The 15,827-nt window shown below is 44.4% G+C and overlaps 1 protein-coding gene across 1 annotated transcript in view; it reads left to right on the forward strand.

Moving 5' to 3' along the window:
* The first annotated feature begins 14,143 nt into the window (after positions 1-14,143).
* Positions 14,144-15,827, forward strand: part of LOC114645267 (cadherin-24-like) — a 120,648-nt gene continuing 118,964 nt past the window's right edge. Inside the window, 1 exon segment of the mRNA XM_051922486.1 lies at positions 14,144-14,252. The gene's annotated coding sequence lies outside the window, so the exon portion shown is untranslated.

Below are 15,827 nucleotides of genomic sequence, written 5' to 3' on the forward strand. Positions count from 1 at the left end.
TTTTCAGATTCCCCCCGCCGCTGCCCTCCTAGTGCCCAGCGGTCAGCTCCCCACTCATTACTTTGACACTTGCTGCCTCTGGTGTCCACTCTCATCGTCATCGCCCACAACCGTAATGAGAAGTGACCGCAGCTTGGGGCAGGAATTGACTGATTAACAGACTGTGTGGGAAGGAGAGAACAGAAAAGTGAAGGAGTGAAGGCCGCTGTTAGGGTGCCGGCCACAAGGGGGCGAAGGCGAGGTGGAGGACAGCCCCAAGTGTTCAGGCCAGCTGGCCTCCTCGCTCCCTGCCAGAAAGGCCATTACAGCTTTTTATAAACTCGTTTCATTCGTGGCCCTAAAATAAAGCTGACACTAAAAGGAACGCCGAAGGTGCGTCGGGCAGCTCCACAAAGTGTGGCGTCATTGCCTGTGACAGGCAGCCTCACGACACTCGCCGCGGTGGCAGCCATCGGGAGGACAGCTTTTAAAAAAGTGCGATGGCCGCCGCCTGTCATAACAGACCTGCACAGAAGATTCATCCGGCCTGCCGAGTGTCAGGACATCACAGACAGCTTGGAGCAACTCCAGGAGGGCCGACTACCCTGACAATGGAGAACAAATGCCAGAGCGAGTGGAGGCCATGCAGAACTTTGATATTTTATTACAAAGAGAGTAGAGCTCATCAGGGGCAGGGTGCTTGTCAGTGGCCGCTGTCATGGATGAACTGGCATCTGAACTGGGACAGACCACCCTTCTCTTACCTGGCTGGGATGGCTCTATAATGGGTGGTTGGAAAGACAGATGTGGCTTTCCCTGTTCCAGCCAGGAGGATGGCATGGAAGGGCACTGAGGCAGAGGGTACATCCCAACAGTGATGGAGGGAAATTCTTATCCAGCCAGGAGGCCAACATAGTTGAGGGATGACCTCGATGGAAGAACATCCTGATCGAGTTATCTAGTAGTTCCTTTCCTGGTTGGGAGGACAGCAGAAATGAGGCACCATGTCTCCCATGCTCAGTGCATCCCCCAGTACACTTTAATGAGCTGCCGTTTGGACACCCACAGGTCAGCATTGTCGGTCCCCTAGTGTGTTCCTTGGGTGCCACCAGGGGAAGCTGCCAGGAGGTGAGGCCCTTGATCTTGGGTGACTCTGCCTGACCCAGAAATGTTTCCTGAAGACAATGGTTTGGCACTGGAAATACTTCCAGATCAGATTTGAAAAAGAAGCCCACCATATTGCCCAGGCGAGTTGTAATTGGGAGAGGAGGAAGGACAAAGATCTGCTAGGAGGAGTGGAGGAGAAAATAAAGGAAATGATGTGTGCATTGAATTGTGCTGATTGGGTGAAGAAATCTGTGACAAGGTATTGTGTTCAATAAAAAATGGTTTATTTGAACCTGGGACCATCTCTGGTCTAGATGTGTCTGGGCTCTGTGATGTCCCCAATAAGCCACAACCATCCAAATGATGGCATGTTTGGCAGGCGCCTCCTCCTGAGGTGACCTCACATTTCATTATGATAATTTGGGCACTGCCGTCCATGGTGAGCTCCTGCCTTGTGCTCGAAGATGTCGGAGTGGGCTTTACCAGCCCTTGACTCTGAGCGGAGAATTATATCTGTGTGACTGCTTGGGGGCGCTCTTGAGTTGATCCAATGCCCAGAATAGCGCTCAGCAAAAACACATTTACTGGGGAAGGTAAAGTATCTGAGAATGGAGCGAAAATGATGATTGCGCCCTCCTCACTAACCAGATGGTCACTCCTGCCCACCTACTTTACTTACTTGGCTGACTCCTTTATCCAACATTTGCGATACAATTGGTGCTTAGGCAAGTGAAGTGACCCTTTCGTGGTCACACAGTGTCAGTAGCAGGATTTGAACCCACAGCTTCAGAGTTTGAAGTCCAAAGCCACAATACCTGCCTGCTGCTTCGCCTTTGGCCTTAGCCTTGGTCCCGTCTACCTGCTGGTCAGTACAAAGCTGAGCACCATCATCTCCCACCTGGTGGGCACCTGTCCAGGGACCTGGCACAAAGCCATCTTATGTATCAGTTTGAAATCATGTGTATTGTTTGTTTTAATTCTGTTTTCTTTTAAATTCTGAGTTACTGTTCATGCTTTATGATATTTCTGTTAGCCTCACTAATCAGGTGTTTCTTATGTGCTGTTGATTCCTTGTGCTTTGGTTGAGCCCCAGGAGGCGGGGCCACCTGACATCACTCCTTCTGAGCCCCTCCCCCTGGCTATTTAAGGCCCCAGCTGAGTAGCCCAGCTCAGGAGATCGATGTGTTTGAGTCCTCTTGGTTTCTTTTAGTGCTGATTACAGGATTGTGATTTCTGGGTTTTGTTTTAGGACTTTGTTTGCTGTAGGGACTGATTTAAGGCAACTCCTTTTCACCTATTTTTGCTCTTTTGAGCATTTAGTTTGTATTTATTTATTTATTTGTTAGTAAATCATTTATTTATAAAGATTCTTTGTAGCCCTTATCAGGTGTAAGCTGAAGGTTTATGGTCCTCCTTTTACTTGTCAGGATTTTACATTTTTTTGGACAGTGGCGTAGTTAGAGTCCGTGGTGCTCAGGGCGGTTTTTCAATTTGCCGTCCTCCAATGGATGTTATCCTATTTAAATAGAAAATTAAAATGATGTATAGGGAAAAATTAAGATAAATTTTGCATAGATTTATTTATATATACAGTGTAATAAGGCGCTATATTGCACCTGACCCGGCACAGACTCACACAGAGGCATGTGTAAAAACAAAATACAGACTTTATTTTCTTCACTTGTGAGGCACGTCTTCCCCGTGAACCCCACAGGCACAACACAGTCCAAAATAGCACAAGCAAAAACACAACACTCCCTTCTGGCACCACCACTCCTCTCGTCAAGCTTCGTCCTCCTCCTCCCTACTCTGGCCACTGAGTGGTGATTGCTGGCCCCTTTTGTAGCCCACCCAGAAGAGTTCCAGGTGCTTGATCACCTGTTTCTGGTTGCACTTCCGGGTGGGGCTGAAGACTCGTCCAGCCGGGCTCAGGGACCCTTGCTGCGCCCCCCTGGTGGCCACCCCAAATCCCAACAGGGCTGTGGAGAACTCCATCTCCCATGGAGCCCTGCAGGAAGCTGAGGCACCACCGTCAGCCAGGGAGGCTGCCACCAAGTGTCCTGGGGGAGGTATTGAGCAACCATGATTGCTCCCCCAGGAACATTTGTCGAAGGGGTGTCCCAGCCAGGACGTCACAAGAGAAAGAGCTATACTTTGTCACATATAATTATTTATAAGCATCAACTAGACAAGAATATAGCATAGACGCACTGATAAGCCCTGTTCTAATTATTAGTTTAATATAATTACGCTGTGAAAACCAGAACGTGGGGCAAGAGATACCAAATATTTTTAGATGTATTCTGTTACAGATCTCGTGGCTAGTATAAAATAAAAAGCAATGTCTTCTGAAAAGGTGTGCTAGAGTCGCAACAGGGGAGACATCTTTGGCACCACTTCCTCTACTCTCACATCACTTCACCACAATCTCAATTAAAGTCCCGGAGGTGGACACCTGCCGGGTCAACGCTTGCCACTCAGCTGAGCGTCCCTACTGCCCTGTGCAGAATGGCTCCATGCATGTGGCTGCTTCAGAGTCCCGAGTTCAAATCCCAGCCTACACTTGTCCATGAAAAGTTACTGATGAGCGATTTGGACGGAACCAAAATCACAGACGTCCTCTGGTAATCTTTACTTAACTCAACCTCTTGTGTAAATTTAATCTCGTCCGAATGGGGTCTTGATGCAAGAAGAACGATGTTTAATTCCTTTCCGGAAGCTTTTTCATTGACTAATTCTGCATCTGTCTGCCTGTCATGTAACATTTAAATGAAGATGTCTAGTGAAGTAGAAAATCACGGCACTCACTTCCTGTCACGCGTAGACATTTTGTTGAGCCCTCACAGGCGTCTTGTGTTTGTTCTGGTAAGACGATGCCCACTTTGCCATTGATGATGACAGGCTTGGTGATTGCAGTCCTGAAGGTGCAGTGGAGACAGAAATGAAACTTGAAGCTCTGTGACACACAGCTTCATCGCTCAGCCAGGGTCCCTCGCCTGTTTGGAGTTCACAGTCTTGTTTCATGTCTTCTTTGTTCATGTCTGTGCCATTTATTTAAGTTAATGTTGCTTTTATTGATTGTGCGCATTTTATTTTATTTTTTTGATCTTGCCTTTAAGCTGACTGTGTTATGTCCTATTTGTTTTGTGGGTGACCCTCCAGGAATTGCACTCCACCTTATAAATATGGGGGTCTTCTACAGTTCCTGGTGGTTTACTTCAAATGTGCCAGGGTATTGCTGAGTGTTTTTTGGGATTAATTGTAATTTCTAGATTTTTTGAGTTTTTGCTCTGTTCTTTTTTTTTTTTTAATTCTTTGATTATACAGGTATGTATTGGAACTTATTTGCTTTGGATTGCTAATCGTTTTAGGTAATTCCATTTTGCCTTTGTGTTCCCAGGAGCAGCACAGTGATTGGAATACATATTGTGACGAATACGTCTTTTGTTTCATAAACATTCAGTTCCTGCCTTATTAGTAGCTGGGGTTTGACTGTTATATCACCCTCTAGTGGACAGTTTTGGAGGCGCTTCTGGAATTTCTTGGAGTTTGTGTGCTTTGAGACTCCTAAGTCACGACACGTATCGCGAGTCAATCCTCATCTGCAGGAACCATAAAACAGGAAAGGCCAGTTGCTAGGTAATGGGGGGCAAGCGGATTTCTGTATTGTAAGTTTTCCTGCGGAGAAAACATAATAGTGTGCTTGATGGGGCACTTTGGTGTGTCATTAGCAGAATGGATGTGACAGGCTTTGTGCCAACACCCACATTACACAGCTGCCAAAAACCACAAGTAAACGCGGAAGTGTGGACGAGGCTTTAGGGGGAGGTATTCCTTGTTTTCTACCCCAAAAATATCCATTTTAGAGAGTTTCATATTTTGCAAGTACAAAAGTGCCAATGAAATGAATTTTAGCGTTGGGTTTGTGGAACTGAATATGAAATGCAACTGCAGCATCGCTCGTCGCTTCTCATCACACTTCATCCAACTGTGGTGTGGGCCTCAGGCTTGACTTCAGGATGCAATTGACTGTAAAGTTCTCCAGTCACGATAGTCACCCCCACACTTTGCTCTTTAAGGGGTCCTTACCTTGTCTTGTTAAATGACAGGATGGCATTTTTCTGCACAAACTCAGTCTCACAATTCAAGCCTTCCTCTCAGGCCCAATGAAATATCACCATGAGGTTTTGTGCAGAAATTTCTTCTGTAATATGCCATCTTTCTGCTCAAAACCATCATGAGTATTCTGTGAAATACATTTATTGTGCAATATTAAATAGTCTTCCCCAGGGGTTCAGTTTGGAAACATTGCTTTTAGGGTTTGTAGAACATTATTTACCATTACGTTACATGGATTCTGCCCTCTTGTGGACTCTGTGGCCTGGACACCATTTCAGGTTGTGGGGGTGTAGTTAGGGTCATCACAATCACAATTGGCTTTTCTGGTTAAGTACTGCTGACTCCCTGTGATTTGGATAACAATAGTAAACACGAGTCGCTCTTACGTTTTTCCTAATCTTGAACTTTCACCTCTCATTTTGACTACAATTCCTGGTTTGTACTCTTCATTTGGTTTAGAACTGACTTTCAGTTTTGACTCGCCTCTGTTCTCTAACTCTGTGTCATGTCCTGGTCCCGTGTTTTCTTTCTCTTTCTCCTCACTCACATCACAGGCAGTACAAAGACTCCATTGTCGCCAACAAGCATCAGTGCTTGTCGACCGCACACCAGAGATGGCAGCTGCTGCCGTCACTGTAAACATGCAACGATGCACTGTATTATTGAATCAAGTGAAATTGGCAGTTTGATAAAGCTGACCATTGCAAATTGTAAATGGCCGCCCACCCCTTCCTGGGTGAATTTAAGAAATCCAGAAATCCAAAATCTGAGAGAGGGTGAGATGAACAACTCGAGCTGGTAAGTTAATGGCTTAGCAACAGTGCTGTGGCATCATGGGCTTTAAGTAGGCTGAGAGCAGTGGCACAATTATTGTTTGGGTCAGTATACAAAAGACAAGCGAGATAACTGGGAGAAGAAGATGAAGAATTAGAAGAAGGCAAAGCAAAATTAATAAAAAAGAATGTACTGCATTGGTTAAAGTATAATACAATTGTTTTGATATCTACCACATAGAATCACCACAAAGGGGAACAACCACACAAAAGCCCAGACCAGCCATTATTTCTGATCGGAGCCCACTTGAAAGGCCTCACACACAGGCCGCCTAGCCCCAAACTCAAAACACAGCCTTTCAGGTCTGCACAGGCTCAAAATCAGACTAAGGCCTTTAGACTTCCAAAAAATGTCCACAATAACAAAAAGTAGGAATTGAAACCCTGCAATATCTATCTATCTATCTATCTATCTATCTATCTATCTATCTATCTATCTATCTATCTATCTATCTATCTATCTATCTATCTATCTATCTATCTATCTATCTATCTATCTATCTATCTATCTATCTAAAACAAAATTCATGGGTCAGAAGCCAGGAAATCCAATAAAATATAAATCACAATTCAAACACCTGAGAATCCTACCCAATCAGACAGCAGCTTCTCCAGCTTCATCTTCAGGGGCTCCGCCTCCTTGGGCTCCACCCACTGGACACAGGGGAGAAAACAGATAAAACTTCATGTAATGCAAATAGAACATGACATAATATAACACAGGTAGAACACCACCATAAATAGAATTAATGACAAAATATACTAGATAATAATTTAAAAAAAAACAACAAAAAAAAGAACCCTGGCAGGACCATGACAACAATATAAAAAACGAATACAGAAACACATTTAATAGCATAAAAGACAAAACGATTTACAAATAAAGCAAATGAATGAACCAGGAAGACACTGAAGCCAGGAATGGAGCTGAGATGAAACCACGACAGCGACTGACCTGCGGCCAGTGATGGACACACTGTTGGACTGAAGTGATGCAGCATTGATGACACCTGAGACAGGATGAATAAGCAATACACCTACCAGTAGTGATGAAAATGGAGGGCTCAGATGTAGGGGTCTTTTACAAGGGACAGCCAGTGATGTGTATTAACTAAGGCTGCGTCCATACTACCATGCTTTCATTTAAAGTGCTGTTTTTAAATGAAAATGATCTCCGTCCACACTAGCATTTTCATATCATTTACAAAAGTTTCCCCATTCACACTAATATTAATTGAAAATGCATATGACGTAGAATATGTGTTTGACTGCACTGGGCAAAATTCTTGAAGTGATGGTAATGCTGCCAGCCATGGGATTTATTACAAAACTGTAGCGACTGATAAATGATTTGCCTTTTGTGCTTATGGATACAGCATTTGAACAGGACAAAATGCAATTTAGATGCATACTGGTAACACAAGACAAGCCACTGAAAGCAGCTCTTCTATGTCTCTGCTATGTTAGAATATGGTTTTCCTCCATGAAACGTGACCAGTAAGGGAATCAAATGTAATGAGCAGGATCCAATCAGGTAAGGGCTTCATAATAAACACAAACCAATCAGTGCGCGATAAATCTGTGTTTTTGAAAAACTGCATTTTCACCAATCTACATTGCAACACCGAGCTGGCATTTTAAGAAACACACAACTCTGGAGATCATTTTCAAAAGTCTCCGTTTTCAGTGTCTAAAATGACCAGGGTAGTGTGGATGAAAAGCGAAAATAGAGACTAATGTCCGCATCTTTAGACAAAAACACAGTGGAGTGGATGGGACCTCAGTTCGGTCACACCACAGTGCAGGCTGCCTGAAGTTCTACACTGACAGAGGGCCATCAATCTAGAGAATGTGTTGTTTGGTTAGACATCATGTGCAGAAGGATGCAGAAGTAGAGAGAGTAGTCACTAGCGGGAGACAGAATGTCCAAGAATTGATGATGAGGATATAATGCAATGGACAGAGAGTGGAGGAGATGAGGTACAGTAAGCATATTGTATGAAGTCAGGTAGCAAAGATTGTGTTAAGGCAACAAGAGCGGAGCTGAAAACTAAAGTGTGAGGAGAACAACAATTTAATGCGACTGAAGTCGAAGAAGGAGGAACGAATATCAAAGTCAAAGTCAAAGTGAACTTTATTGTCATCTCAACCATATACAGTACAAGTATACAGATAGATGAAATTGCAAAGCTCAGGTTCCACAGTGTAACAACATGACGTGCAAATAATAAATTAAAAATAGAATTTAAATTTAAAATTAAAACACAAACAAGACAAAACATTGTGCAAAGACAAGACAAAGAAGTAGCAGCAATATTGATGTGTAACATATGTAATATAATAAATAAATAATAGATATAGATAATACAGAAATGATCAGTGTATGATAATAGATGTTTAAGACGTGTAAATAATGACAGGTCAGAAGGATATCAAGAGTGTCAAAATCCTTAAAGGTCAGTATGAGATTTTCAGTTCTTCTCTACCTGCACACTCGTCTTTGCAGGACAGTGGCTCGCATGTATAAAAGTTCTGTTGTTAGAGGTGGTTGAGGCCATGTGGAAGGTCCCAGGGGGCAGCCTGGTGTTAAGGAGTCTAACAGCTTGGGGGTAAAAACTCTCCTGCAGCCTGGCAGATCTGGCTTTGATGCTGCAGTATCTTCTCTTGGATGGCAGAAGTGTGAAAAGTCCATGTGAGGGGTGTAAGGGGTCCTGCACAATGCTGCAGGCCTTGCGGACACTGCATTTGTAAAATATGTCCTGTAGTGAAGGGAGAGGCACCCCAATAATGTTCTCTGCTGTCTTCACTATCCTTTGCAGGCACTTGCGGTCGAATATGTTGCAGTTGCCATACCAGACAGTGATGCAGCTGGTCAGAACACTCTCAATGGTGCCTCTGTAGAACATGGTGAGGATGGAAGGAGGAAGACTTTGCTCACTTCAGCCGCCTCAGGAAGTGTAGTCTCTGCTGGACTTTCTTGATTAGTGATGAGGTGTTATGTGTCCACATAAGTTCCTCAGTTATGTGCACAACGAGGAACTTGGTACTCCTAACAGTCTCCACATCTAAACCATTGATGCTGAGTGGGATGTTGGCAGGATGTGAATATATACAGTATATATATATATATAAAGAAGAACCCGGAGATAACTTGAGTATGCTTTCACTGTGGTCAACCAAATTTTGCATACAAGTATTAGGTACAAAACATAGATTTCTATCAACTTTTGGGCTATTTCTGGTAACTGGAAGTGGTACTTTACCTCTTATTCATGCATCTGCAGAGTCCGATTTATTCAACTTTACTTTTATAATAATTGTTCAATATATTACTAATTTGATTTGATTAGCTGTTGATGGTTCTTTAATGTAATAATACAATATATCATTGTCTTGTGGTTTACTCCTCAAATTTCCATCCCCATATCTGAATATACGAGAAGGTCTAGGGAGGACCACTCCTGATTTTTAGTGAATTTCTTTGTAACTTACTTGTATTTTGTTCTGAGTCCTTTACCTGTAGTGATCAATTTTGTAACCTTGTCCTGTGACACTTGTTCCCAAACAGACCTCCAGACTGATATTTACTCGCTTTGGTAAAGACGTCTGCTAAGCAAATTCAAATTTGCACTCGACAACATGCAATGAAGCTCCTTCCGCAGATTATAAAGACGCATGGTGGTTCCCCTGAAGTGACATCATGGTGGCCCTGTCTCTTGGAGTTTCACCTACAGAGTATATGGATAACCATAAAAAAAGACAAGATACACATGACTCCCAGTGTTGCACCCAATGCTTCTGGGTTTGGCTTTGGCCACCATGACCCTGAACTGAATTAGGTGGATTTGAAAATAGAAAGGTGGTCCACTATTTAAATTGGTGAGCTCTATTGGTCTTTTAACACACCAGGTCTCAATGCACCTGCTTTTTTATTTTATATTATGGGGGCTCAGCAGTTAATTTTGTCATTTAAGCAAAGACCATTATGGACTGGGTCAATATGGGATGGATGTGTGTTACGTGGAGCAGGTCATCACTTGAGGTGTTCATTTGTCAAAGAATTAAAAGGCAGACCTGTATAGACTGATTAATTATTTATGGTGACAGGTACGTATAGACTGAGTTCCTAACGCAGGCTGATGGACACCAATAAACTCGAGTAATCCTTTAAGACAGCAGGTCACTTCAGATGGGATTCGTGATTCGAGATGATGGGTCACTAAGTTGGGTCACTTATTCTCTCAGACAGCAGGTCCATATGGAGAGGGTCCATTTATTTGAGCTGATAGCTCTAAGACTTGGCTTCATTATTTAATATGACAGCTCTCTATAGGCTGGTTAATTATTTAAGATAACAGATCTTTATAGAAAGAAGTCATCATTTTATATCCCTATAGGCGAGTTTGATTATCTTGCATTCTGACAATTTGTTTAAAAATAAGAAGTATCAAAAATCTAGGTTAACTATTTAAGATGGTAGGCATAGGCAGAGTTGGTCAGGGGGGATTTGAGGCTTGAACCACCCCCACCAAATGTATTTCATGACAGCTTTAACTGATTGATCATAGACGATAATTAGGATTCATGTAATTCCTTGTCCCCCATGAAGTATATTTCTGAGTATATGTCAATGGTGGGCACATACATTTAGGGGTATAAAGACGCTGGAAGATTTGGCATCATGAGTGTGAATGACATTCAGGCACAAGAAGTCAAGGATTGTGGTGATAACAAAGGGTAAAGTGACCAAAACGTTCAAACTCCAATTCCAGGGTGAGGTCATCCCATTCAAATGACTGGGGGCTGTGGTATGATGGCGACTGAAACCACAGCAAGAAGATGAATGGCTGTGGAAGAGTGAAAGGTCAGGACTTGCTGGCAACTTTGGGTCCTGGCTTTACCAATACAGACTGCTACCGAGATTGATGTGGCTAGTGATGATAGATGATGACCATAGTGGAAGGTGTGGAGAGATGGCTAAATAAGCACCTTCAGAGGTGGCTTGGAGTTCCTCCTAGCTTGACATCAGTAGGTCTCAGCATCAAATCAGGTCAGCTCTAGCCCCCCTGTTCTCATCTGTGGTGAAAGAGGTGGCAAAGTGCAGGGTAATGATGGTGTTCACAGACTCTAGTGGTGATCTGGCCAGATGTGCAGGCATGACAACCAAAACCGGCCACAAGTGGGCAGCCAACGCTATGGTGGCACAGGCCGAAAGTGCACTAAAGTTATAGGACAACCCCGGGAATTCATGCATGGGAAGACAAGGCGCTTGGAACTACCAGGTCGAAAGCAGATGCAGGGCACAAGAGTGAAATGATCTTGGCCAAAATACAATATCTGGAAAATGAATGCTGGACTGCAAAAGCAGCTGAGCTGGCATTCCAGGGAAATTATCTCAAATGGGACCTCCTGAGGAGGAAAGTCTCATGAGCTGAAGTGATAAGGATGGAGCTATTTTGGATCATCTTTCTGTGCGCTCTGCTTCCAGAAGTGTATTTAGGACTGAAGCCAGGAAGCACTTCTTTACGCAAAGAGTTGTGGGACTCTGGAACAAACTACTGAGATGTGTAGTTGAAGCAGAAACATTGACAGCCTTTAAGAAGAATCTCGATGAGATATTGGGACAGCTTAGCTATTAGCTAAACAAACAGGCTTGATGCACTGAATGGTCTCTCTTCTGTCAGATTTCTTATGAACTTATCACCAGCGAACCTGCAAAGGTGGGTGTTTAGGCAAGATCCACTGGGTATGCTTTGTAGGAAGACGGCCAACCTGGCCCATGTCCTGGCTGGTTGCAACACTGCCCTGACTCAAGGGAGATTTAGATGGCAGCACAAGAAAGTGCTCACGGTTCTAGCAAACTTCATGGAGCAGATGATACAGAGGCCTCCAGGAATCCATGGGACGCCAGCACCATCTATCCAGTTCATCATGGCGAGGGAGAGGCCATCTTCCAAAAGAAACACAAGAAGAAACATCGTCCAGAAAGCACAAGGGTAGCAGATGAGATTGGATCTGGTAAGGACACTGCAGTTCATCCCCAATTGTCCAAACAACCCTAAGGCCTGATATTGTCATTTGGTCAGCGCAGTTGAGGAAGGTCATCCCGATCAAACTGAATGTCCCGCTGGAGGAACCTCACAAGAGGAAGGCCATCAAGTACTAAGGCTTGGTCCAGGAGAGTAAAGACAGAGAGTGGCAATCGTGGCTGCTCCCTGTCGAGGTGAGCTGTAGAAGATTCCCCTACACTGTGGATGTGGTCAGTACTCACTGCCCTGGGAATATCAGGGAAAGAAAGAAAGAAAGAACGAAAGAAAGAAAGAAAGAAAGAAAGAAAGAAAGAAAGAAAGAAAGAAAGAAAGAAAGAAAGAAAGAAAGAAAGAAAGAAAGAAAGAAAGAAAGAAAGATGGCTGCTCGCAGGTTTCTAGGGACAGCAGAAAGAACCTCCTGTTGGTTATATAACTAAAAGGCAGGTATTAGGATGGAAATCAGGAGCTGACAGGCAGTGACTTGGCCGACCTGCTAACCACAGAGTGTCACGGTTAGGGGTCAAAACACACAGAGAAGGATGGGTGCTATCTGACAACATCAGGTCCGTACCAAAGACCAGAGCCACTGAAAGGTGAGGCATCTTAGTAAGTATTTAAGAAGACACCCATTGTTTCTTGTGCCAGTCCCCTGAGAGTTCCTGATAGCTCCCTGTATGCTGACTTGCAGTTTTGTTATTTAATGTGTGACCCTATAGACTAAGTCACCTCCTATATATGAATTTCATGTTTTGTGGTGGATTGCCTTTATTGATGTGTACCTTATTTAAGATGACAGCTCCCTGATTATTCTATATATATACTGACTTAGAGTTTTATTATTTAATGTGTGACCCTATGGACTAAATCACCTCCTATATACGGAATTCATGCTCTGTGCTGGACTTGGCTTTGTTTTAGATGACCAGTCCCTGAAGGATCTGTATATACTAACTTCATTGTTTAGTGTAACAGAACCTAAAGTTATGCTATTTAAAGTGTGACCCTATAGGCTACATTGCCTCTTATATATAAAGTTCATGTTCTGTGGCAGATTGCCTTTGTTGACTTGTGCCTTATTTAATATGACAGGTCTTACTATATATACTGACTTATAGATTTACTAACTTCATTATTTAGTGTCACAGAACCTAAAGTTAGGTTATTTAATGTGTGACCCTATAGGCTAGGTCGCCTCTATATACCAAGTTCATGTTCCGTGGTGCATTGCTTGTATCAACTTGTGCCTTATTTAAGATGACAGGTCCTTCAACATTAGATTTGACGTGATAAGTTCCTCTAAAGTGGGCTCAGCATTTAATAATCATATGATGGACAGGTTGGCATTCCATCCAAGGTCAGTTCCTGCTTTGCACTCTATGATGCCGGACAGGCTCTGACTCCCCAGTGGTCCAGAACTGGCTTAAACAGGTTCGGTAATGGACAGATCATGGATTGTTCTGACAGACTGGCCTCATTATTTGATAGGCTCGGCTTAGTCGGGCCAGACTGGGATCGCTGGGTGTTTTAGCATTAAATCCCGCGTTACAGCCGAGGGGAGTAAGGGGGGCTTCTGCAGAACGTGTTCTCTCTTTCAGCCTTGTTGTTTCCTCCAGTGTTACATAATTGACTCTAAGTTACAATGACAAGTCTAATGCGCTGCGCTCTGCTTGAATAATATATAAAGATTGCCCGTCTTTAACCACTTAAATGCAAGCCCTTCGAATTGTCCTGATTAGCGTTAAGAGATGGGATTTTAGTCTTTTGCCTTCTATTAAGTATTTACGCCACTTCATAACATAATAGCCTTTTTTGAGTTGCTGATTAAAATGCCGCAGAACAAACAGATGAAGACAATGGCATTAATGAAGGCGCTCTTCCCGGGAGACGCTCGTCTTTTTGGTGTGTTGAGGCTCCGCTCACATGACGGTTCGGTCCTCCCGTCTTCAGTCAGAGCGGCTCTGCGAGCGGCCACTGACGGACGGCACATCGGAGCAGCCGACGAGCGCGCAGAGAGTCTCGGATAGAATGGGGGGTGGGGGCGGAGGGTGAGTATGTGTGTGTGTGTGTGGTGGGGGGGGCAGACAGCGAACTCTGCTCTTCTTGTTCTTCTTCTTCTCGCCCGACTCCGCTCCTACCAGCATCGCCAGCCTTTCGGATTCAGGGAGCAGCGGTCCGGCACATCAAGGTGAGCAGCGCGGTGCGGTGCGGTGCGGTGAGGCTGCTTGCGCTAAGCTATCCGCTACGCTACCCCGCCACAGTTTCTCAAAGTGTGGACTTTTGTTTGTCCTGCCGCTGTAAGCGCGTTTTCCACACGGTTATGTAATTGTGTGCCAGTATGCGTACCCTGCCGCTGTTTAGCTGGCACAGCCGCGATGTGAGGGGGCACCTGGTGACTCGAGGTGGGGGTCCTCGCTTCTCTGGCAGCTTTCTCTTTGACGCGCTTTCTTCGCCTTTCGGATTCCTCTGCCATCTCCTGCCGACCCTGGCACCGGATTTCGCTGTCTTGGTTGGCACGTTCGTCTAGCTCCTCGCGCTAATATGACACCTGCCCCTGCCTGCTATATAGCGCCTTTCATGATAAGCCGCGTCCCAAGTCGTTCTAAGGACAGTGAGCGGGTCAGGTGACTTGGGAGGAGGGACTTGAACCTGAACGCCTGCATGCGTACATCAGAGTGCCGCTAAGAGCTCGTTAATGTGGCTCATTTCTGTAGGAAGTGTCGTCCTTTGAGGACGCTCTAGTGTACGATGTCAGCGTATTATTTTAAGGGGCGAATTAACTGCTTGCCTTGGGTTCAAACTTCCAGTTAATAGAGGATTGAATCGGTAGCTTTGTGGTTTACAGTCCAACGCATTGGCCACTGTGCCACACGACCTGAAAACAACAACAAAGATAATATTGGGTATCAAACATGATCTAGAAGGCACCCATAATGGTTTTATGATCCGAGGTTTAATGTTGCACGCTGAATGTCGCCATGTATTCATACTGTGCAGGCAGTGCCCCTCATTCCGAGCCACAGCAGCCTTCCATTGCCGTTTCGTTCGCACTCCCCCTCTATGAGGGGTTAATGTCCGTTATTGCCGATCGCCTCAAAAGTTATTGATCATCAGTCGAAGTGCAAACAGAAAATGACGGCGCAGCCCTGGGTGTCCCTTTAAGTGCGCGCTCGATCTTAATAAGGACAAGCATTGTCACAGGTCATTAAAGCCGATGACAGTAAGAGTGGATAATCTCCGTTGGATCCTTAATGAAATCCAGATCGCCCATGTCGGCAATCCACTGCAATGTGATGCCTGCCCTTACTTTATACAAGAGGATCCTCCATTCTTTTTTAAAAGCCTTTTCAGTTCTTTATTATGGAGGAAAAGCATTTGGGGTTGTTAGAAGGCATCGCAATTCAACGACCCGTTCTAGAGGGGATACCAGTTCATGACATTAAGACCACCACACTCGCTCATCCCACATTGTCCATTTAACAGTCTCATTGTCAGCGGATGGAAGGACCGTGCACACCCCACCCGATCGGGGTGTCTAAACAGCCCACCCGAAAATCCAGGAGTGGTATTATCAGTAGAGATCGTTAACCTCAAGAGCTTTCACTGCAGAAAACTAAACAAAGAATGGCGAACTCCCACCATAAGGGGCTTTCTCCCAAAGTCGCTGCGTTTTCTATGGGTTAGTTTGTGGAGTCGAAGTGCGGGGTAAAAAAAAAAAAGTTAAACTAAAAGAAAAGTCTTCATATAGCGCCTTTCCGGTGTT

The sequence above is a fragment of the Erpetoichthys calabaricus genome, chromosome 2, assembly GCF_900747795.2.
Source record: "Erpetoichthys calabaricus chromosome 2, fErpCal1.3, whole genome shotgun sequence".
Lineage (NCBI taxonomy): Eukaryota > Metazoa > Chordata > Cladistia > Polypteriformes > Polypteridae > Erpetoichthys > Erpetoichthys calabaricus.